The sequence below is a fragment of the Orbicella faveolata genome, unplaced genomic scaffold (genome assembly GCF_042242905.1).
Source record: "Orbicella faveolata isolate gen_17 unplaced genomic scaffold, um_ofav_v1 contig_24, whole genome shotgun sequence".
Taxonomy (NCBI): Eukaryota; Metazoa; Cnidaria; class Anthozoa; order Scleractinia; family Merulinidae; genus Orbicella; species Orbicella faveolata.
Genome location: NW_028301552.1, coordinates 15,625,001 through 15,649,908, shown reverse-complemented (window position 1 = coordinate 15,649,908; position 24,908 = coordinate 15,625,001). Strand labels below are relative to the sequence as shown.

Here is a 24,908-nt window from a genome sequence, read left to right as displayed (position 1 = left end):
TGCACGAACACCTCTCTGTATAGAACTAGTTATACCTACCGGCAAGTGCCAACCAGGCGAAATGCTATCTTGTTTTGCGTTTTGAAGTTTCATAGTGATTAATAGATTTCTGTATTGAAGGAAGTGTTTTGCACTTCGTTGAGAGTTTTGTTTATTTTTAGACATTATGTTTGTTTTCTTAGTGATAAAACCGAACACGCGAGATTCCCGCCATTTTTGCTTTAGTAGCCAATCGGATTATGGCTCTCGTTCGTGGATTGGTACGAGTAGGATATCAAGAGATCAGTAGAAAGTAATCCTTTTATCGAAAACAGTGTGTTTGTGCTCTTTGTACAAAAGTAGGAAAATAGCGCGTCTTAAACGGGATTACGCCTTACAGAATTGTGAGTATATCGACAATATGGTGGATAATGTTTTTTGCTGTTTCGTTTTTTAGGTTAGATCCGATTTTTTAGAATTGCTATAGTCAACCCAAATGTATGCCTTTGCTTTCAGTTGACTAGCTAGCTTGTGCTGATTAAACTAGTTCAAAACAACTGGTAAATCCCGTGGACTTTATTTTCCTGGTGTGTCTTCAATTCGAGTAGCACCCTGATCCGTGGTGGGAAACAGGAAGGAATTGCTTCTGTAAGTGTGCGTAAGATGGCTTGGTTTTACATGAGGGAGAAGGACTGCACGAGTGTTTTTGCAAACAGAGTAGTTGAGGAAAAAGTACCCAAGTTTGAAATAATGAAGAGTTCAAGCAATGACGACTGCGACTCCAAGGACGACGGCTGAAAATAATGGTCTAAAATTTTACCTTTGAATTTCGCAATTATCTATCATTCAGTAAGTCGATCGGTCTAAGACTCTACTCAAACTAGAAGTGTAATGCCAGCGATCAATTCCAGAAGAAAATTTGAAAAAATTAGCCGTCGCGACTCGTGTTTTTTTAAAATACGATATTCAACTAAATCACAGTTCTTCAACATGATAAATTAATGGTACGTCTGAAAATGCAGCTTATTTTATTTTTTATTTTTTATTTTTTTGGTGGGGGGGGGGGGGGAATGTGCTATATATTGTCTTTGACGAGAGACGAGAGTACCTCTCAATAACACACTTAATTAAGACAAATTTTCAAGATTGTATTTAATGAGTAGCTCACTGATAGACTCCTCAATGGAGATTGCTAACCAAAGCGCCTTCGTTCTTTTTTTTTTTAGGGACTGATCAGCATGCAATTCTTCCGAAGCCCCAACAATTTCAAGGCCATTTCTAAAGATTCTAAGTCGGCATTGAACAGAGCAGTATCATCAGCGCCTGAGGAGCTTTGACCGCGAAAAAGTTCTCAGCGGGATGCAAGAAAATGATCCGCCTCCTGATCTGCGGAGTGTAAAGAGTTGTCAAATAAGCCTTCGCGTATCTGTCGACAGAACATTATGAGTTGTTTGCCGGCTGATTATTTTCTCAGTTCTAACACAATGCTAAATAAATAATCCATACCACGGTTCGAAATTATTAGCGCACCGTGACTCTTTGGCAATGGTCGGACAATGTAATCGTTCGGGCTCACCGGGAGCCTGTTCGCAGGCTAAAAACCCGTCGAGTTTATCAACTGAAAGCAGTAGTGCCAAGGCGGCCTTAATTTGGACATTTAATAGTTCGCTGTTACGCGGTTATACACTGGAAAGCGGGACTAAATATGAAACTTATCGTTTCGTTTTGAAATCGCTACTTTTTGCTTTCAGTAAGTTCCATTCAAAGCGAAATCTTGGAATAAATTCTACGGGATGCGCGCGGGAAGCGACACTGGCGAGGAACGAGGAACGCGCGCGCATCATTTGTGATGCAATCACTTGTGTACATGTACATTGCGTACAAGGTAACCACGAAGTCTGTGCATGTAGTAGTTGGTTAAATGTTTACTAAACTGATAATAATCTACGTTGGCGGCAATTTCAAATTGCTAAAGCTCCATGTATTTTATTTCAATGTCATTGGCTTCACCGGCATGGAGGAAGATCCGTCTCCGCCGGCGCCGGCAGCATCGAAGTTCGAGTGGTCTTCGCTCGCCAGAGTTACAAGCGATTCTCTTGATCCGCAGAAAGTATGGTATGTGCTTACTAAAGAGTTGTGTGGTGGAGTGAGGCCATCGGACTTTTCTCGAAATAGTATATTTACCAATTTTCCCGACGAAGTCAAGCTCGTTGTAACACGCGAACTCAAGCCCGCCAATTCCGCGAGATGGAACAGACGGCCACGGAATATGTTCGTAGCATCTTCATTTGGACTGTGTGCCGGACTTCTAAGACAGAGGGAAATTCCACCTGACGGTCTAATCAGTTCGCCTTTCTTCCAGTCTGTCTTAAAACTGGTAAATTCAATTACCTTTGACTTGGAACCATCGAACGTGAAAGACATTAATTCTGGCGGGAAAACACGAGTAGTTGATTTGCTTGCTCAAAGGCAACTGGAAATCGAGTCGCTAGAGGCCGAGTTAAAAACACTTCATTCGAAGATTATTGAACTCGAGTCTCAGATTAACGAAAGAAATCCGGCACATTCATGGACACCCGATTCACCATCTCTAGAGTCCACGATACCGTGTAGTTCGACACCATCGTCAGCTGGAACCTTCCCCACATTATCACCAGCTTCTATTGAAGATAATATATAGATTTAGGCCAGCCTAAAAGCGGAGCTCCTCACTTATTTTTCGGAATGTTGTTACTAATGAAAATAATCCAACATGTATGAGGTAAATTGCGAATGATTTAATAGTTTCAGCCGGAACTAGTATTACATCAGCAGATCGAGGTGTAAGATGGTGTGATTATGAAATATAGAGCCATGATTTCAAGGATTTCTTGGAAGCCACCAAAAATCTTGATCACAGAACAGAACTGTCTTCTGTGCTTTTTGGTGGCATTTCTTGTTCTTTCCTACCTTATTCAGAAAGACAAGGCATTGTTATTAATCGTTATATTCTTCCTTAGTTAACATGGGGACTCCCACACAAAAGAGGTTTCCACATTTTTTTGTTGTGGGGACTGATTGAAATGCAGTGGTTACAATATACTCAGTCTCTGAATCTCTACCAAATGAAATCTCACAAAAATACCAAAACAGTATACATATGTGAAAAGTTGGAAAGTTTTGTTTTCTAACTTGTCCCCAAAGATACATTTAGCCATGTTCACTATTGTATGGAGTCTCCTCCTGCTAGAAGGGTTTGCTATAAGCAAAATCACCCTCGCATGAATGGTAATTACGATATTTTTTTTTTGCTGATCATGAATATTTGCATAGGCTTCTAATAATAATTTTATTATTCAATTTCAATGTGATTTGTGTGATTTGTTCTTTTTCTCGACTGGCATTGTGGACTACAAGAGCAGTTATTGGGTTCCATTAATTAATTTTGCTATGATTAAATTATACCAAGAATTATCAGTACGCTAAGAGGAAGTTATATTATGTACATGTATTTTGTCTGCACTACACAACCAAATGCACTCCAAGGTTATCAGGCATAGGTACATTTGTCAGAAGAGCCCAGCATATCCAAGATATGCTTTGATTGACACATCAATTAAGATAATTTACAGCAAAATGGCTAAAAAATCCATCAATATCCTACATGCACCAAAGCCAGACATGGGGTTATAAGGCAATCATTTAAACAACAGATTGAAATGATTTATAAATTAGAGAACACTATTTCTACAACCAGAATGGAACAAATTAACCTTATCGGACATTGCGAATGGCAAGGCTGTCTGTAGAATGTCACAAATTTCTCAACCCTTTCTTTCTACAAAAATGCTAATCCTGCAACTTTGCTTAAGACCCAGTTCTCCATTTCGTGTTGGCAAAATATCAATTTATGCCATGTCCAATGTAGATTATCACAAAATTGATTTAAAAGCTCAATAAATATCATTTTAAAGCCAAAAAGCCAATTATTTAAACCATGAGTAAATTATCTCTAAGAAAAACTGATTAATTTAAAAGGCACTTAAAAATAATTAGTTAATATGTGTTTCTTAATAATGTGATGCAGTGTATCTGTCACAATGTTGCAGCTATGATATTACTACAAACAGGATGGGTTGCAGAACTGAACCTCCAAGTCAGATTATTCAATGAACTTGGTGCAGAATCTATAATCCCATCAAGTTGTCTGTAAATACAGAGAAACCAAACAAAGCATTACAATCATAAGTAATGAATTACTGAACTCTTTTACATGTATGAACAGTGTATGTTCCATTAATATTGGGGATCTCTCAGAAGCTGCATCCATGATAAATTAATCTGTTCCCAGATGCATTTGTTATAGAACTTTTCACAAATTAATGTCTGTCAGAACAGTGATGTCTGTGTTCTACAACAATTAGTACACAAGAAAAATACACTCAGTAAGATATTGTTTACAATAAAAATCAATGCCTATAAGCAATCATAAGGACCTTAAATTTATATTTCCTCAGAAATATCTCACCAGGACATGGTTGCTTTGAAAATCTTTGATGTTTTAATACAGGCTCCCCATCTGTAAACTGTTCATATATTGACTGACAGGAACAGGCATGTAATTCCTTTCTTTGATATACAATGTACTTCATTGTTAGTTGTTTACTGAGTGTTAGTAGTGAATCAAATGCTAGGGGTTGGTACTCCGACTTTCACTGTGGCAGGCTCTGCCCTGAAATACAAAGCAAACTTACATAACTGTTATGAACTTCGCCACTTGCTTTCGAGAGCAAATGCAATTTGCTTCAAACAAGAAACTGGAACATTGAGGGTTACAACAATGTGCACAGTCCCAATCACAGGGTCATCCAGGCTGTTTGGTTGTACATATAACTGCACAACTGTATATGAGTTCAGCTTCCAGAAGAAAATCAGAGTTTGTCAGGATAAATACTGATGTTCTTGCTTACTCAATGAATGAATGTTCAGTTCCAGAAGATATTCACACCCAACACCCATTCATGGCCAGTCTTTAGAAATTCCAAATTAAAGTATCAGGAATCAAGAGCTCTAATAGAGAAAAAACCTCCATGTGGGGTATGAATCTTTTCTTGAAGGAAACAATTTCTGAGAAATCATTAATTACAACATAATGTTTAAGAAACATCTTACCTTTCAGAGAATTTTGTAATCTACACTGTCTGGCCAGTTCACATATTTGACAAGTTGACACTGGGCGTGTTTTTAAATTTGTGCCCTTGAACATCACATTACTATGTAGTAGGACTGGTCAACTAAAAACAGCATAATTTGGTTAATTAATATACACTGTACATTATTAGGTTGAAATATTGGTGTAGATTGTTGCACATCAACAGATACAGAAACTATTTGCACCTGAATCATAACGAGTGAAAAATCATGCATGAGACATTTACATGTACATGTAACAGCCCTCCACCTCAGAACCATCACATATATGATATGATATTTTTAAACTCTCTGAAATTTCAGATTATTCAAGATTAACATATGCACAAACATCATCTGGGGCAACCCTAAAACACTGAATTTGGAAACCGAAATGCGGAATCCAGAATCTGGAATCCGGAATCCGGAACCAAAAACCACAATCTGGAATCCAGATATTATGAATGATGATAGAAATAATTCACTTCAGCAATGTCTAATAAATAAATATGAGCAAAAATTATTTTGTTGTTATTTATTTTCTTGGCTTTACTTCAGCCACAGACTGTAATTGCTAAAAAATTATTGACTAGTTCTGAACAACCCTTAGCTATATATCTGGCCCGGTTGTTCAAAAGCTGCATAAAGCTATCCATTGGGTACATCACTATCCAGTTAGGGTTACTGATTTTTTGGGTGGATAGAGTTACTAATAGCCTGCGAGCAGGCTCTAGTATCTGTCTCTAGTGTCTGAGCAGGCTAAATAGGTGTCTAGTGTTTTTCTGCATTGGCATGTCACCAAGAGCCTTCATGCGGCTTTGCCACTCATGGCCCCAGCCCAAACATGAGAGCCTGCTCATAGGCTAAGTTACCCATCTTTTGTTCAAGCTGGCCCTGGTGAGAGCCTGCTTCTTGTCTAGATCAAATTGCTCTGAGAAGACTGATGAGCAGCACATTAACAACAAGCTATTATAGGCTATTGCAGTGAGTTTCTGGCAGTCTTTTAGCATCTTTTAACAACATGTGGTCTGATCTGTTAGCAAGTGAGAAGCAGACGGAAGTAAGTGCAACATTTCTACAAATTGTTTTAATATGATGGCCGCCAGATTGTGTTAATCTGGAATTGGTCTCATATCTGTTGGAAAAATCAAATTTCATATTTAGACCAGATGGGTTAGCCTTTGGACTTTGAAAGTGGGGGGCGTGACCGTCAATGTACAGGGGGCTGCCACTGACGGATACCCTGTTCTCTATGACATTTTCTATCTTGTTCAGTATCTACTAGACATAAAGGATAAATTTATACTCCCGGTAAATTGAAGATCACTTATTAAACAAAATGGCAATTATCAGCAAGCTTATTTTAGACACTCTTGAGGTGCTTGGAATAAAATTAAGACGCACTTTACTGAGATTCTCATAATCATAGCCCTCACTAAAAATAACGGTTGCATGATTTCAACAGACGGGCAATTTTTGTTCCAAAAAAGGTTAAGTTTGAGGTCCTTTTTACTTGGCAGCTTACCTTTTACAGTCGAAAAGCTAAGCAAAACAATTTTCGTGTATTTGAAGAACTTATTTTCTTTGATTTGCGGATTCCGGTTTCCAGTTTCTGGATTCCGGTTTTTGGTTCCAGATTCCGGATTCCAGTTTCTGGGTTTTAGGGTTGCCCCATCTTTAACAGAGTGTTTGCTTCACATTCAGTTTACACATGGCTGTTATCCAGCGTAGGCAGACTTATAAGTTTTCCTTCAAAAATATATTGCAACAACTATTGCATCTTTCATTACCTATTCTGGTGATGAAATGACGCAAAATCCAAGAACAAGAAGTCATAGGCATAAAACTAACTTACGTGGTAGTGTTTACAGTTCCTCTTACTGTCTGCATATGCCATCCATAAACTGGTGCTGCCTGGATAATGTACTCATTATTTTTCTGATCACACCTTTTAAAACGTCACTGTTATATAATTATTTTGCCCTGAAAAAGCAATACATGAAATGTTATTCCTTTGGCACTCACCAAATACCTTTACATGATGTATAATGTACACCATATCAACATTCACAATTCTTTTTACTTTCATTGTAACTCTTTTGTGTCATTTTCCCTCACTTGAAGACAGGACTTCCACATTAGGTGATAATTTGCCTCTGGAATCTCTATGAATTCACAGGGAGTGATAACAATTAAATCGTGACTAATTTTAGCAAAGGAGGCGTTCAAATGTCAGATTTTAATGCTAAGTTTACACAGTAACTTTACATTACTCTTCGTATATATATAACGTCTCAATTATTGCACCTATAGACAGAAGGTGTGCTGGGGGAAGAAATGTTCTAAACTCTCTGAACTTTTCCCCCTTACCTGTAATAGGATGACTATTATGAACTACGGTTTGTAACCAACACCAACATCAGGTTATGTATACACATGTATGTTTTGTTGTCGTCTGTAATCATAAAAAAATAAAAATTTAAAATCCTCCATAAAGTTCATATTCAATAACACTGCTACATGTAGCGCTGTTACTGGAATTCAATTTAAGTGAAACTGTTGCAACAGCTCTGTCAAATTGTTTCTTAAGCAGTTAAGGCAGGATAACAGAATATACATGTAGCACACAGCAAAGGCTAGAGATACACACATGTTAGTTATCAGTTAGGATTTGGTGAGCTTCTGTGCTGTAGGTATGGTGGAAAATAATAGATTATCAGAAATGAAGGTTCCTGAGACATTTTGACAGCACTGAGAGGAATTAATATATAAATTCACAAAAGAAGGAGAAGTTCTTGCCCTGTCCAGTTCTCTGTAATAAAAATATCATTCACATACAAGTCATTTATTATATATGGTTTGTGTTTAAAGCCGATATAATGCACACTCTGATTGGCCAATTCCAGTGCATTATTTACATTTACATGGTATACCTCGGTAAAATCATAAAACATTGCGTGCGACTAAAATAAAAAATATAAAAAATAAAAAATAAAAAGAAATGCCTAATTCAATAACAATTTAAAATACTCAACACTAAAATGAATGTAATTCTTTACTTGAAAATTATTCTCCCATAATGCCCATGGGCCAATTACAGGCATGCTAAAAAGTCCTAACACAAAGTAAAAGGAAATTAAGAAAACTATTGCTTTTTTCCGGAAAATTGTAGCGACTGAAGACAATGATGGAACACTCTGAGAGTGCATTCCATCAACCTGATGAGATAAAATTTAAGAAGAATAGAGAATTCACAAAGTTATATCACAAACGAATTGGTACAGGACAGCTAGGAGAAAGGAAACTGTACAGCCAGGAAGAAACTGAAACTTTCTTCGACGAGCAAAAAAGTATGCATGCACAACAAAGAAAACAGTCAGTGACATTTATTTAATAAGTTAGTTAATAAAAAATTAGTGTGAAGAAGAGAGCAGAGAGAGAGAGAGTGGAGATAGGAGAATGCTCTCTCCAATGTAAAAGTTACTCTTATTACCGAGAAATGGTCAGGGCAAGAACTTCTATTACACTGTTCAATTTACTGAGTTAATTAGTACCATGTCATTTCTATATTAAGTGTAAATACCGCATTGGGGAATAACCTCTTATTAAGAAAATAGGGTCCATGTACCCCCAACCAAAAGCAATGGCACAAATAAAATGAAATAGCCAATCAAAATCAAAGCAGAGCTTTATTTGCAGACAGGATTGCCATGCATAATCGTCTACTCGACATTTTGGACTATGTGAGCATTTCACCAAACCGAACTAATTGGACAGACAACAAAATAAAACGAGGAAATCTACATTATAAACACAAGATGCATATCACTACATCTGAGCTCGAGTATCAACAGCAAATCCCTTCTCAATGAAAGGTGACCGAATAAAAGAGAGGATAAAGAAAATTCGTTTAAGCTTGCGGTGTTAAAGTTTAAAAATTATTCACGCTTAAATTTGAATATTACTGAGAGTCTGTATTTTTGCCGAAGGCTTAATTTAGCTTTGCAGTCATTTTATTGGCAGTACCTTTACCAGTCTTCAACCAAATTAACCTCGGAATTCACAAAAGCATTTCGCCAAACCGAATAAATTGAACTAACAAAACGAGGAAATCTCCATACTTTGTAATCGCAATATGGAAATATTCACATAGGAACAAAATTAAATTTAGCAAATCCTGTTCGCTTCCGTTTAAAATGGTTTGTAGACCTTCCTTGGTTTTCAACAACAGAAGAAGAAATTTTAGCAGCCTACGAAGCGGCAGTGCAAACTAACTCAGAGAAAACTTCAAAACTCGCCCGGCCGTGTTTACAAGTACGGTTTTGGCTAAGCTTATTTTTAGACGTGAGGTTATAAGCTTAAGTTGACGACGAAAATCGACAGAAAACTTAATTTGTTTACAACTTACAGCAACCTCCAAAGCGACCCACGTGTTATTGTTTAGAGACGAGCGAAATTAAAACGATGCAATTTTAAAATCTCTTACAGCATGGCTTCAAATAAGGAAGACTTTTAATGGATTCCAATTGAAAATAAGCTTCTATCGCCGAGGCAACTTGTTAATTTTCATAGCAAACGCAACAACAAAAGTCACTTACCGCAAGTTGGCAATTCAGTTCGGCCAGTGTAAATCTTCCGGGCAGAAACTTGCAGCAAAAGTTGTGAAGACTGAACTGAAGTTATATTTTCGATAGATCAACGAATCAACCACTTCTCTCCGCTACGTTTACTGTTTTGTAATTTCCCTAAAACACTCGGGCACGTTTGATTTCTCTTGTTCATCACCTGACCAAATCAGGTGACTTTTGAATTTTCTTGCACGGCTGCACAGCATCACGTTCGCGCGAATTTTGAACTTGGCCATGGGGAGTTCGGCAATCTTCTGAATCGATTTGTCGGGTACTTTCGCCTCCTTTCTATAGCCCTCGTTAACTTTGGTTCACGGCATTGTTCGGTATTATTTCACCTCCTTTCTCTAGCCCTTGACTAGCTATAATTCACGGAATTGTTCAGTACTGTCTCGCCTCCTTCCCCAGCGCTGGCCCGCTCAGTCTTTTTCGCGATCTTCTTCGCTACTTCTTTGCCTGTTAATTCTTGCTTTCTGTTTTTTGTTTCAGTGCAACCCTGTCTTAAAAATATTAGATCAACCTCCGCTATCGTTTTTCTTTAAAAATCCCGCCAAGAAAAATGGCATTCTCCTGCTACAAACCGAGGGTGCATGTCTCTGTCAACCTGATAGCAGGAGTATGGCCGCCATCTTGCGCGACTCCGTCGTCGTCGTCGTCGTCGTCGTCGTCACCGTCGTGCGTACGCGCCCACGAGCAATACCGCTAGCCATGATAACTATGAGAAAATCAATTCATGGGTTTCCTTTTCTTCCCTATATGGGTATGGGGCTCCGCCGGAGCTCCGCTACTAAGAATAGTCCACTGGGATCAACAAGCAAAAAGAGAAGAATAGCCACCCAGTGTAGAGAAGTGATGTCATCCCTAAACGATGTAAGCGAGAAGTATCGTGATTCCATCTCTTGTGTGCTGGGGAACACTTTCCTATTTGGAAATGACTCTGAGAAAGAACATGTGAGAGATACCATATCTGAAGTTGTGGACATGGTCATGGATGCTAAGGGTTCAAAGAGAGGCCTTTCAGAACTGTTATCATCCTCCACTTATCAAAGGATCATTGAGAGCATGAGAGTCCCAGACTGGGCACTTTTGTGTTTTAAGCTCCAAACCAGGCTTCCAGGTTCAGCGTGGCAGACGTTGTTGAATTTAACTCAGCTCGGGAAGAGTGGGGTAAGGTTATTCCAAATTCTATTATGATTTTTCTAAATACACCGATCATTCACTAGTTACTAGTTTAGTTAGGGATGATTAGTTGATCTCTTTATTTTGTAATCTTTGCTGAAGGATTTACCATAGATGAATAAAGTTACCATACCATCCCATATAAGGGAGCACCCCTCCCCGCTACATTCTAGCCTTGATCCTAAAACCTGCCTTCTGTTACCATATTTTCTTGATTATGTGTTCAATGTCTCTGGCTAATTTGAAAATAACTACCTAGTTTGTTTATTTAATGTCAAACATACAAGTGATAATAATTTCTCCACTGGGCTAGGAATGCCATAGACCATAGGTTAGATTCCTGTTTAAAAATTGAGTCTGAGTTACAGACTATTAAAAAAAAAGAAAAAAAAAACACACACAAAAATCAAAACAAAACAAAGCTAAAGAAAGCAAACTAATTAAAACAATTACAAACAAAAAAACAATCAATTTTAGAAAAACAAAACAAAACAAGCATTAATTGTGGTACTTCAGCCAATCAAGTTGACTTAGTATTTGAGCAGCAGTATTAAGCACTTATTGCAACCAAAGCAATATACTGTCATTGTTTATTGTTTAGGCTGACCTATTTTTTGTTACCCCTTATTTTTCTTAAGAGAGTTGAGGACACTCCTGTACTTCTTACTAAATATGAAATCAAGGCAGTGAAAAAACTTGTCTTCTCTGTGGTGAGGAAGACCCTGAAGATCACCGAGATGGACACAGACTTTGATGCCTGTGATGTTGACTTGAGTGGAGTACTTGTTTGGGCTATAAGAGAACAACGCCTGTTCTCCTCTGACACAGAAGGCATGAAATTCAATATCAAGCTTGATGGACGTCCCGTTGGAGGTATTGAATTACCATTAGTGTTGCATTTTCTGCGTGTTAATTTGTCATTGGAATATTAGGCTCCTATTTACTTTTAACTGAAACTTTGTTTGTAGCTTGACATGAATTCCAACTTCCATGCAAATTTTCAGTGACCACTGTGCCTACCCCATTATGTACTGTAACCTCTTTAAGGTGGGATTATTGGGTGTAACATTGTCAAATCTGTTGCCAACTGTGGTTTTCAACCAAAGCTAGCTGTGCGTTTGGGCAATTATTTTCCGTCATTTAGGCTTTTTTTTTAAATTACATTGCATTGCATTGATTATTTATATCTAAGCTTGGACCTGGCTATTGTTTCTTTTTGACCCAAAGGGAAAGATCAGGTGGCTGTTGGTGTTGCTCCTATCGATTTTTCCAACAAGAGCTCAGAGAGTGCACTGTCTATCTACCCACTTGCCATCGCAAATTGTAAAGAGAAAAGGTCAGTGGTAATTTTGTGTTTAACTGACATAGACACATACTAAACTGTACATATGAAGAACATCAAGCTTTTGTAACTTTGAAATTTAAGAAAGATCTTCAGTCTACATTTAATGATATGTTTATTATGTATTTGTAATATTGAAATATATTTCCAAGTATCTAATGTACCAGCAAAACTGGGCTAACTCTGTAATTTGTCTAGATCAGCTGTCAACAGGTTTAATAAAAGGTCTCAGCCTTGCAAATTTTTATGAAAGGTTTGGCTAGGTTGGGAACTTTGTACTACAAATTACTCAGTGAAGTACATGCACAACAATCCTAATATTACTATAATTTACAAAGAAATTTCCTAAGTGGTTGAAAATCATTAAAATGCCAGATCATGTTGAATTAATTTTGAAGTCCTGAATATGATTAAAAAAAATTTAATTAATTAATAAATAACAACAGGAACATTTATTTATACTGACATTATTAACCGCGCGGCCATGGGCCGAGCGCGGTTCTAGGTTTACCTGTGGTTTATTATTAACCGCGCGGCCATGGGCCGAGCGCGGTTCTAGGTTTACCCGTGGTTTATTTTTTTTTTTTTTGTCGGTGACCAGACGCAGACCGCCGCTCGGCCAAATTCCGAGTCACGCAACGTGTGATGTTTTTTCCGCCAGAAGCTGTTAAAACATTAACACACGGATAATTTTACGGATATTGTTTCCTTTGTTGTGGGTAAAATATATTTTCTTTTGGTTTTATCGAAGCGTTGGATTCAAAGGGATTAATAAATACGCTAAAAAAAGGTATTACGTCAGCCATGGAATGCGTTAACGTTGCAGCTTTCACTTTCGCTACGTGACTAATAAGATCGTGTTTACTTTGGAAGTTTATTTCGCCAGAAGCGACGGTCATTAATTTATTTGCAAGTTTGCGAGTATTTCTTGTGGTTTTAGGCAAATGAAGTAAATTCTTTGGCTGTTTCATCGCAGCGAGTTCATAGATCGGAAGGAAAATTAAATATTTGCAAGCCAAGCAAAGAACGTTTCAGAACGTGCAAGGATTACGTCATTGGTAGGGAAATAACCACCGTACTAAAGACAGCCGTGGATAACGCAATTCTTGAATTATGTGACTCGTGTGACTTCTTTGCTAGCCCTTTACTCAAGGAAAATATTAAATTTAAACTTGACTTTTAAGAAAGAAAGCTGTTGTTAATAGTGTTCGTATCTTCATGCCCATACATATCCCAAAGAAAGTTCCAGATTAACACTATTACGTCATCGGAGATTTCGCAATGGCTACGACTGATGGTGCAATAGTACAGTCTGTGTTGATCAAGTGATGTGATGTCTACAGTAATCAATGAATCATCAAGGATTACTTTCGAATGTACACTGCGTTGCAACTGTAGTGCTAAGAAAACAGTTAAATTTTAAAAGCGCGGTTTTAAGATCTAACAGATCTTCTTGTTTTTTGTCGGTGACCAGACGCAGACCTCCGCTCGGCCAAATTTTGAGTCACGCAACGTGTGATGTTTTTGCGTCAGAAGCTGTTAAAACATAAATACACGGATAATTTTACGGATATTGTTTTCTTTCTTGTGGATAAAATATATTTTCTTTTCGTTTTATCAAAGCGTTGGATTTAAAGGGTATAATAAATACGCTAAAAAAAGGTATTACGTCAGTCATGGAATACGCTGACGTTGCAGCTTTCACTTTCGCTACGTGACAAATAAGATCGTGTTTACTTTGCAAGTTTATTTCGCCAGAAGCGACGTTCATTAATTTATTTGTAATTTTGCGAGTATTTCTTTTGGTTTTAGGCAAATGAAGTAAATTCTTTGGCTGTTTCATCGCAGCGAGTTCATAGATCGGAAGGAAAATTAAATATTTGCAAGCCAAGCAAAGAACGTTTCAGAACGTGCAAGGATTACGTCATTGGTAGGGAAATAACCACCGTACTAAAGACAGCCGTGGATAACGCAATTCTTGAATTATGTGACTTGTGTGACTTCTTTGCTAGCCCTTTACTCAAGGGAAAAAACTATTTAATTTAATCGTGACTTTTAAGAAAGAAAGCTGTTGTTAAAAGTGTTCGTATCTTCATGCCCATACGTATCCCGAAGGAAGTTCCAGATTAAGACTATTACGTCATCGGAGATTTCACACCGGTTACGACTGATGGTGCAATAATACAGTTTGTGTTGATCAAGTAATGTGGTGTCTACAGTAATCAATGAATCATCAAGGATTGCTTTGGAATGTACACTGCGTTGCGACTGTAGTGCTAAGAAAACAGTTCAATTTTAAAAGCGCGGTTACAAGATCTAACAGATCTTCTTGTTATTTTTTTTTTTTTGTCGGTGACCAGACGCAGACCTCCGCTCAGCCAAACTTTGAGTCACGCAACGTGTGATGTTTTTCCGCCAGAAGTTGTTAAAACATAAATACACGGACAATGTTACGGATATTGTTTTCTCATTTGTGGGTAAAATATATTTTCTTTTCGTTTTATCAAAGCGTTGGATTTAAAGGGAATAATAAATACGCTGAAAAAAGGTATTATGTCAGCCATGGAATGCGCTGACGTTGCAGCTTTCACTTTCGCTACGTGACAAATAAGATCGTGTTTACTTTGCAAGTTTATTTCGGCAGAAGCGACGGTCATTAATTTATTTGTAATTTTGCGAGTATTTCTTTTGGTTTTAGGCAAATGAAGTAAATCCTTTGACTGTTTCATCGCAGCGAGTTCATAGATCGGAAGGAAAATTAAATATTTGCAAGCCAAGCAAAGAACGTGTCAGAACGTGCAAAGATTACCTCATTTGTAGGGAAATAACCACCGTACTAAAGATAGCCGTAGATAACGCAATTCTTGAATTATGTGACTCGTGTGACTTCTTTGCTAACCCTTAACTCAAGGCAAAAAAAGAATTAAATTTAATCGTGACTTTAAAGAAAGAAAGCGGTTTTTAATAGTGTTCGTATCTTCATGCCCATACATATCCTGAAGAAAGTGCCAGATTAAGATTATTACATCATCGGAGATGTCACAGCGGCTACGACTGATGGTGCAATAATAGAGTTTGTGTTGATCAAGTGCTGTGATGTCTACAGTAATCAATGAATCATCAAAGATTGCTTTGGAATATGCACTGCGTTGCGACTGTAGTACTAACAAAACAGTTAAATGCTAAAAGCGCGGTTGTAAGATCTAACAGATCTTCTTGTTAGTTACAGGGTTGTTTTCTTGGTCTGTAGTTAAAAAAGGCTAGTCGTGGCAGGCCAAGTTAATTATATTGAAACTAACAATCAATCCAAATCATGTTTGAATTAATTTTTTTTTTATTGATCCTACTGCTTTTTTTTACTGGTGCTATATGGTTAGAATAGTTACATACTAGATATGATCTTATACAATTTTTTGTTTCTTGTTTCTTGTTTCTTGTTTCATATTTAGAGGAAACTTAAAACAGCTTATTAGGAATCTCAATTCCCAAAAGAACCACATTAAAAAGCATGGCATCGTGGTAGATGGCAAAAGGTATTTTTCAGATCTTGCTTGATAAGTTAGTATACTGAACATTATGGCTTGAGTATTCCTGTTGTTCTTGTTTTTTCTCATTAGTATGCTTTGGAATATATGAGCTTATTAATTTCTGGATTTCTTCAGTTTACATTTGAAACAAAATGATTAAGCTCAATATTCTTTAATCATTCTTTAAAATAGCAATTGATCCTTACGATGGGAGAAAATCGTAATGAATGTTCTAATTTTGTTGTAGTGACACTACATTACAAAGCACTGTGTCTTCTTCTGAACGAAAAAAATAACAAAGACTTTGTTATTGGTGGAAAAGGCTATGGTTCCAAATTTTGTGATGCCATAAGGGTAAATATAAATGTTTGATGTCATTATAATGTGAAAATCACTGACTCCCAGTCCAGCTTTTAAAATTCCTCAACAATGGATTGAAATAGTTTGATTTTCTCTTTTTCTGCTCACAGATTTTGTTGTTGCAGCCTGTGGTGCTATTTTTAAACTGTACAGCATCCAGAAAGTTTTACTTTGCCAAAATCCTGATGATGATGATGATGATGATGATGATCACATCATCATCAGTCCATACAGTTTTGACATAAGAAGTCGGCAACAACATGAACAAAGTATCTTTATGTGTTGGACATCTAAAGATGATGATCTTAGTTAAGAGACAACCAGCCATTAGAATACATGGCAATAAATATTGATGTAGGATGCTGCATTAGTGCTATAGAAACTTAAATCTTCCTTGTGCAAGCATAGTACTAATAATAATTATTACCCGAACAAGATTAACACTGTATCACATTTGTCACATTTCTAGAAATATTATTAAAGTTGTTTCATGTACATTTGGTGTAGTCTTTTTTTCAACATAACCATGAAATATTTTCAATAGCATTTACTAGTGCAGCCACGCGTTATCACCTGTATACAACTTTATGTGTGCAGAACAAGACGCTAGAGCTTCACAACTATCCATGTACTGTAATTATCTTTGTTTATTAAAGGCATGCACATCCCATGGAGCTGATCCAGATGAAGCGTGCATATACTGCTTACGGTCAAAAGCAAACATTGGAAGGTAATTTTGTTCTGAATTCTTTCTTTTTTGAAATTTAATCAGATGTCCAATGAAAAAAAAAACAACATAAAAATGACTTGTGTATCTAACTGTTGGAAGCTTGAAAAAAGAAAACAAATGTTATTATAATAACTGTGTTTAGATACAGATTTTGTGTGGGAGTTCAAATAGGGTTAATTTACTAGCAAGATTGAGTGTTACTTAGAGCTTCAACTGCAATCAGTCCTGGTATTGCCAAATACCACCACACTTGCAATCTGAGAAAAAAAAAAAAAATGGAAATCCCAGACAGGAAAAGAACAATGTAACTGACTGCCCTACCTTTTTTGGCAAATATAGCCTCAAAGGTGTTGGAACTCTTGTCTGGAAACCAATGTCTCTATTTGACAGGTTTCTTAATTTTGTCATTTATCTGGTATTTCTTGAGAGGGAACTGAAGCTTACAAGCCCGGTGGGTTTTAATAGGTTCCTTCACCTAAGCTCACAAGCCCCATTTTGCTTTGTAGCCTTTAATATATAAATTGTGGTTTTGTATCTTCTTTGTAATCTTGTATATTAATTAGTGTTATTTATTAATCATTGTATTCAAATTCTATTTTTGTTTTGTTTGTTTGGCAAATGAAAAAAAAAATTTTAAAAATTATTATTATCATTATCATTATGATTATAATTATTATTACTATTATTATTATTATTTTTTTTAATTTTGTTACTTTTTTTTGAAGGAGTTCAGGTCTTCGTGATGACTTAAACTTTCTTCTGGCGGAAGATTTATGTAACATAAATCTCTGCTCCTTGCATTGCGAAATGCGAAATTGTGAACAGCTTTTGGGTTCTCTTGGTTTGTTTGCGTATCGCATTGGAAGCCTTGAAAGGTTGAATGAAGTCCTGTCTAATTATGGTCCTGAAAACTGTAGAGGATTTCCACGCATCACCATTAAAGAAAGAAAAGGGCAGCAGACTGCAATAGAAAAGCACAACATACAAGTAGCATCATTCTCAGGTACACATAATAATTGGCCTGACATGAGTTATCAGACTATGAATTACATGCTTTGCGTTTCCGTTTTTAAGTGTTGATTGCAGGCCCAAGGAAATGTTTAAGATGAATATTGAACATGTATATTCCAAGTTACTCTTAATTGATGCAGTATCATTATATTTACTAACAATCACAGTGTTCAAGGAGGCTCAATGGACCAATTTCTATATATTAAAATTCAGCCTAAAACAATAGAGGTCTATTGTTTTAGGTTGAATATTAATATATCGAAATTGGCCTATTTAACCATTTTTATTTACATTATTTTCATGCCAGGATCTACTGAAAGGGAAATTCTGAAAAACTTTGAAGAGATTGTGGAGACATCCTTGGCACTCGAGAAACTGAAGGCATATTATGAGGAATGTGCTGGCTCAGCAAAGCAAGTGGTCTTGAGCTATGTTACCTACTTTGAGCAAAGGAAATCAGTAAGTACTAACATGTAGCATAAGAAAAAGGAAGACAGCTGTTTCTGAACTCATTATAATCTTTATAGTTGACATGTTATTTTCCTCATAATCAAGAAGGATCTCTGGACAAAACTATATATTCTGGGAAAACTAGACTGTTCAATCTGGTCTAGTGTTGGTATCGCTAAGTAAAATATTCAAATGATTGGCTAAGGCAAGTTCAGACGATGCATGAATTAAATCCATGTAGTTTTGAGGGCAAGGAATCTTGTATACTGACAACTATTTGGCTCCTTTTTTCATTTTGTAGTTACCACATGTTAGGGAATTAAACGAAGAAGGCTAAAGTAAAACCAATATCATACTTATATTTGTACATTTTGTAGTTCATAGCATATATTCTTGAGAATGGAGTATTTATGCGTGATCATGGGTCTAAACAGGAAAGAGTCAATCTTGAGGACAAAACAGGTAATTTTAACTACATCCATTTTGAAGATGTCAGTGCCAGTTACCTGATTTGTAACTTGCCTCACCTGTTGGTGTTGTTGTTTTAAGCTATGTTGTGTTTGTTTTTTTTGTTTTAGAACTTAAATCATTTCTGGGGGAGCATAAAGAATACTGGGCTAATAAACTTGAAGAAGTGGAGGAAAAGTTCTTAGAATTAGATCAATGTCAAGGAACACTTCAGGGGCCAAAACAGTAAAAGAGGAAAAGATCCCAGAAAAAGCCACAAGCAGATGGAACCTTATCAGGTATTCAACTGTGTTGATGCTTCTGTGAAAGTTTGATAAATTTACTCAATAATGAGTTTTGCTCTTAAATGACCTATCAAGTATGTATTACACTTTTATTTTTATCGTATGTGTTACACATTTATAATTCAGGTATGCTGTGATTGGCGAGGAATTGCTTTGACCATGCGGGACAAAGTGTTTAAACCAGAAGATGAAGAACTTATAGACATCCATGACATAAAGGTATACTTTGTTTTTTTAAACCTTGACTACAAAATATACTCATTTACCATAAATATATCAATGATCCTTTTTTATCTTGTTTGTGCTTTTTTCAGTGTAAAGAATGGGGCTTCTTACTAAAGAAGTTATTTGGCCAACACTTGGGCACTGGTGACTATGGACATCTTGTTGTGGACCACAGTGTGATGCTTCTTAGACATTTTCGTTTCATGATTCCTCTGGACCAGGCCAATCTTGTAAGTGTTGTAATATCAACTGAATAAATCTAAAAGGGTTCTTAAAAGACAATAAGGACAACTGCTGCATGCACGCTCTTCAGTCTGTGTGTTTCGGCCAAATGTTTCACTGAAGTAATATTCACTGAAGTAATTTTCATGTGTGGGCTAGTGGAGTTCTATTATTGTGTCTAGAAAGTGATTTACTGAATATCTTTCAGTGAATCAAATACTCACCCACTGGTATGCAACCATGCTTCTGTCCCTACGATATGCATTCCATCAAGCAAGCGACTGCATTTATTCAGGCAAGTTACTAGTCAATAAACCAATTAATTAATTGCAGACTTACATGTAATCAAGTTGTAGCATGTTACATTTTTTTTGCTTTCTCTCTTGGAAACCACAACATGCAGTTCTTAGTTAATGCCCATTTTGCTGGATGTAGCAGGTGTTACTCTTTTAATGTTTGGACAAAAGTGAAAAAACAACAGCCCAAGGAGATGTATTGGAATTTATGCCTTTGTTACACCTGTGTTATTAATGTCGAGAAACTTTACCTAACCAAACCAGATTGGAAATTGATCGACTGAACGATTATTGATGTGTCTTTGTTATATAATAGTCATCTTTTAGTTAACATGGTGAAAACTAGAGGAAGAGGGTCTTTCCTTTTTTCGACAGTTCCTGTCTCTGCATCCTCAGGAAAAGAAATTTTACAGAGTAGTTCTCATGACTAACAGGAGGTCTGAGAAGCTAAAATAAAATGAATAAAATTCATGAAATGCTAATCAGAGTGCAGGTTGAAGCTCAGCGTTTATCATAAATTATTAAGTAAATTGCATTGTTTTCCATTTATTAACCTCTCTTTATTAGATTATCCACATGCAACGCAGTTGGGTGCTTGGGCACAGCCTATTAAATTTAGCATATTGGTATATCTCACTGATGTCTGTGTGACAAGAACACGATTGATCAAGGCAGACAGTTAGTAGGGAATATCTTTCCTTAATGAACTAATGTAAAATCGTCCTCTCTGGTTCTTTAGGCAAGAAAAAGTTCAGCTACCGTGGGTGCGGGTGGAAGAGCATAAGTACAAAAACATGGTCGGAGGAGACAAAGAAATGGATACTAACGATGAATGGCCTGTTCAACCAAATGTTTGGCAGTGACTTTCTTTCGTACAGTTACAACAAAGACCATGGAACCTATGTGACCAATGATGTGATATCGAGGCTCCGTGAGTATGATCCTGTTTACTGGGAACGCGAATATGCCAAGCATGTGTCAGACAGCGAGGAAAATGAACGACCACTCCCAGAAGGCACCAATGATGACTTTTGTATCCCAGGAGCTTATCTGAAAACAGACTTACAGCCTAATGCCCCAACAAAGTTATCAAAGCACCCTCCAGCAGTTAATCTTAGTACTTGCTTGCACAATGGCAGTTCCACAGACATAAATCAGCCAACACCTATGGACGTGAGTTGTGAAATGAAACAAAGTGAGCAGACGCCCATAAATGTAAAGAAGGATGACTCTGTGACGGAAGAGCGTTCCTTTGATTCGGGGTCGGATCTTCGTGTTGCTATAGCTAAAGCTAAAACAAGAGCTGAAGAGGCAGCCCTATTCACCTTGTTACCATCAGTGTCCAGAAGTTCAGCCTCGGTTCTGCAGCCAGTCTACGGTGAGATGTCAGCTTCAGATCCTTACACTCTAAAGGAACGCCCCTGTGAAAGTGTCATTGAGAAAGCACAGAAGCTGCTTGTTGATCAGAGAAGAAAAGGAATGCATCCATCTGGTATAAGCATTGTTGGAACAGGGCAGTTTTCAGAAGATGGCTTGTCCGTTCTAAGGAAGTTCTGCTCCCTGGCAAGTACTAAATGGAAAGTATCATCTGAAGCAAATTGGCTCTCCCAGTTGGAGAGCTCAGTGGCCGATCTGGTCCTAATTCAAGATGCTCTATGGCATCATTCAGCTACCACACCAATATTAAGATTTGGAAGGAAAAGCATCGATGTCACCTCTTTTTCTGAACTAACAGGAGAGAGGTACATCGATAGCCTTGTCATAGACATCTGTATTGGAAAGTATTTGGAAGAAGCCAGAGAAAAATTAATGGGAATGATGACACCCTGTACTTCCCTTCTGAATTCTACGACTGGATGAAGTCAAGTGACAGGAGTTTCAAGCGAACACGGGTTGCAGACGTAGCATCTGACTTACTTTTGTTTGACAACTTACAACAAATATTAGTACCAGTTCATCTGCCAAACCACTGGGGCTTAAGTGTTGTTGATGTGGCAAATATGGGCATGTACTTTGACGATGGCCTAGCGCGTGCTGCCCCTCCTACAGCACTTTCTTCAATCAAAGAGCTGTTAGACTTGTTCTTTGAAATGCATCCATCCCACCCTACCCTACAAACGAAGTTCTGGCAACATTGCACACATTTTAAACGTTTTGGAATGCCATCACAAGAGCCAGTAGATCCCAGAATGATTGGCACTGGAAGCTGTGGGATTGGAGTCATTATGGCAGCAAACGATTTTATTTACAGAGGGTCTTCCTGCATTAACAAGTTCTAGTGGAGATTTAGCGAGATGTACATACACCGGAAAAACCTAATGTTACAAATTCTTAATTGGAGAGTATAGCTTTCTTTTTCCCTCAGCATTACTAAACTGTTGGTGGGTGTAGAGAATCCAGTTTGAGCTATTATCTGAAAGCAGAATGTAAATTTTTTGTAAAAGAACTTTAGTTCCAATTCAACTGTTGTTATCTGAGGGCAGAATTTAATGTTTTTCCTATTACGAACATGAAATAATTCTGTCTTTCTTAGGTAGTCAGTTCCAATTCAACTGTTGTTATCTGAGGGCAGAACCTAGTTCTGTCTTTCTTGGGTAGTCAGTTGCATTTGGGCTGTTGTTATCTGAGGGCAGAATTTAATTTTTCCCTTGTACTAACAAGAAATAATTATGTCTTTCTTGGGTATTCAGTTCCAATTGAACTGTTGTTATCTGAGGGCAGAACGTAGTTCTGTCTTTCTTGGGTAGTCAGTCACATTTGGACTGTTGTTATCTGAGGGCAGAATGTAATTTTTTCCCTTGTACTAACATGAAATTATTCTGTCTTTCTTGGGTAGTCAGTTCCAATTCAACTGTTGTTATCTGAGGGCAGAACGTAGTTCTGTCTTTCTTGGGTAGTCAGTTTTATTTGGGCTGTTGTTATCTGAGGGCAGAATGTAATTTTTTCCCTTGTACTAACATGAAATTATTGTCTTTCTTGGGTAGTCAGTTCCAATTCAACTGTTGTTATCTGAGGGCAGAACGTAGTTCTGTCTTTCTTGGGTAGTCAGTTGCATTTGGGCTGTTGTTATCTGAGGGCAGAATGTAATCATGATAACTATTTCTTACTCTTGTTTAGACTTGAAACTATTCTTTGTTTCGTTCTTGTCTAGTCCCAGTTCACCTGATGTTATCTGAAACAGATTGAACATATTTCTGTCTTTCTTGGATAGTCAGTTGTATTTGGACTGTCGTTATCTAAGGCCATAATGTAGTTTTTCTCTTGTTTTTATTTGAAGCCATTCTGTTTTTCTAGTAGTCCTTCCACTTAACTGGTTTATCGTAAACATTACAGTTGAAAAAAGATTTGTATTATCATGTATATATCTCAGAGAAACGGTCAGCGAAAAATGTACATTATTAAGAGTTTCGTTGTACTTTCAAATTTATTCGTCACATAACATTGTAAAAAAATACCCGAAGCTGTCTACTAAGTTGGAGAATAAACCAGCATATTGCCATGAAATTGCAAACAAGTTTATCAAATAATTACTTTGGAAACATAAAATCGAAGGGTTAATTTTCCATGTTTAGATGAAGAGAACATTTCTGGCCACCATATCAGTTCAAATTCGCGCGTTGCTCTTCCTTCGCCATACCCAACAACAATTTGGATTTGCTGCGTCGGTGTTTGGTTTACCGTCCGACCGTGAGCCTTTGCTTTGGCCGCCGCAGGAGCGTCTCTTCCTGTTTGTTCCTGGGTACAGTCAGTAATCTCCTTGTTTCCAAGGTAAGACTTTTTTAAATTGAGCGTTAAACCACTTTTCTGCTCTAGGGCGGCTACTACATCACGTATGTGGTAATCTCTGTAGTGTAATACTTGACAGGTTTCCTTCCATACCGGTGGGCGCAAGTGCCGCTTGTCTCTTACACTGTTAGGGAATGCGTTGGGCATATCCGTAAGCAAAGCTTCAAAGTAATTTAGTGGTACGTCGTATCTTTCCACTCGACACCATTTTCCTAATAACCACAAATTAGATTCTTAGAGTAAGGGAGTGACATGGGGGGATTAGGTAACGGTTATGTGTTTTGGTAATCGTGCTTTACGCTTGCTAAGCAGATGTGGGTCTGCAAGAACATTACTGGTTTTATTTCATTGGTATTCTGTGGAAGCAGCACACTCAAATGTCGCGTTGATTCCTTGCCCATCTTTAAAATGTTAGGGGAGCTCAGTCACGGTATTTTGAGTTACTTGGCCACATACAAAATTACCTTTAAATGGTAGGAAATCTGAAAATAACAGTTTGATAAAATAGAAAAACACCAGAGATAATGACAAACCATAAAGGAACAAGGATGGCTGAGGATGGGGAAGATTAACACGGATTACAAACGACGAATTTGAAAAATTGAGGCTAAACTTTTCAATATGTGCAAACCGTGACGTAGCTCCTTTAACATAGGGGATGTCGGTGCAACCGTAATATGCTTGCAATGTCGTCCATTTATTCGTTCGCGAGCGCTAGAACAATGAGCCTTTTATTAACAACATCCTAGAGAAGACGGCATTTTCCACAAACGCTTTCAATTGACTTCACTAGGGTTTTATGTAAACATTCAGGAAAGATAACACTTACCTTTGGCTTTGGGATGCAAGCAGGAGTTTATGCTTTCCACGATGCCTGCTATCCACAGTTTATAGGCTGTAGACCTACGTCCTTTCAATTTGTTTGAAGAAAGCTGCACGACTTCTTGTGCTTTATAAAACGGCAAAAAGGAAACCGATCGCGCTCCACGGTGCTTTACAAGTCTGTGTCGTTGAAGAGCATTTGTAGTATTGAAAGAGCCGGAGCAAAGATCGCAATGCGTCTTGTACACCGCTTTCGCCATGTTTTTAAGTTTTAAATGTTGTTGAATAAATAACCTCTTGACCGGAAGGGCTTCTCAATGTATGGCGGTATTTACTGGTCACAGGTACATTTGACGTCAAATTTCTTCTGTTGTTCACATTTCCGGCTCATCAACTAAACAGACATAACTCTCTGCACTGCGTAGCAAAA

General features: G+C 37.4%; 1 long non-coding RNA gene and 1 pseudogene across 2 annotated transcripts; both read left to right on the top strand.

The window, feature by feature from the left end:
- Positions 1 to 75: 75 nt before the first annotated feature.
- Positions 76 to 22,833, top strand: LOC110042352 (uncharacterized; annotated as a pseudogene). The gene is made up of 16 exons (XR_016208068.1): positions 76 to 383; positions 496 to 627; positions 1,206 to 2,586; positions 6,978 to 7,030; positions 10,394 to 10,451; positions 10,556 to 10,943; positions 11,594 to 11,828; positions 12,183 to 12,291; positions 15,747 to 15,859; positions 16,072 to 16,178; positions 16,841 to 16,914; positions 17,640 to 17,917; positions 18,233 to 18,384; positions 18,753 to 18,837; positions 18,954 to 19,040; positions 20,610 to 22,833. The product of XR_016208068.1 is annotated as an uncharacterized LOC110042352 (transcript).
- Positions 19,453 to 19,874, top strand: LOC149110596 (uncharacterized). Its single transcript, XR_016207907.1, has 2 exons — positions 19,453 to 19,582; positions 19,783 to 19,874. It is a non-coding gene; the product is annotated as an uncharacterized LOC149110596 (long non-coding RNA).
- Positions 22,834 to 24,908: the final 2,075 nt, after the last annotated feature.